The sequence below is a fragment of the Scardinius erythrophthalmus genome, assembly GCF_964197995.2.
Source record: "Scardinius erythrophthalmus genome assembly, chromosome: 8".
Lineage (NCBI taxonomy): Eukaryota > Metazoa > Chordata > Actinopteri > Cypriniformes > Leuciscidae > Scardinius > Scardinius erythrophthalmus.
This window is the reverse complement of record NC_138228.1, coordinates 125001-125369: the sequence shown is the minus strand read 5'-3', so window position 1 is coordinate 125369 and position 369 is coordinate 125001. Positions and strand designations below refer to the sequence as shown.

Here is a 369-nt window from a genome sequence, read left to right as displayed (position 1 = left end):
TGCATTCCAATGAGTTTATTCTGTAAAATTCTTGTCAATAAACAGGAAAAAAAGTTTACATGTGGCTACAAACCTTGAAAATGCAACATGTATGAGGGCAATAAAAATTAAACGACAGGAAGGAAAACCACATTGGTGAATTTACCACTGATGTGTCATTTACTATCATCAAAAATAAATAGAATATATTCTTTATATAAACAAAGATAAGAAATAAAAATGGACTGTGTGGAAGAGGGGTGTCTGTGATCAGGAACGGACAGACAGAAGAACATCTTCAACATGTGAAACTACAGCATGCCACTAGAAAGGCTAGAAAACAACCAACCCACGACACAGGAACGGATAAGCATCGGGATAATAGTACAG

At 35.5% G+C, this 369-nt stretch overlaps 1 protein-coding gene across 1 annotated transcript in view; it reads right to left on the bottom strand.

Moving 5' to 3' along the window:
• hdgfl3 (HDGF like 3) overlaps positions 1–369 on the bottom strand; it is an 8960-nt gene continuing 8591 nt past the window's right edge. Inside the window, exon 6 of the mRNA XM_081372013.1 lies at positions 1–369. This exon is cut by the window's right edge and continues 448 nt beyond it. The gene's annotated coding sequence lies outside the window, so the exon portion shown is untranslated.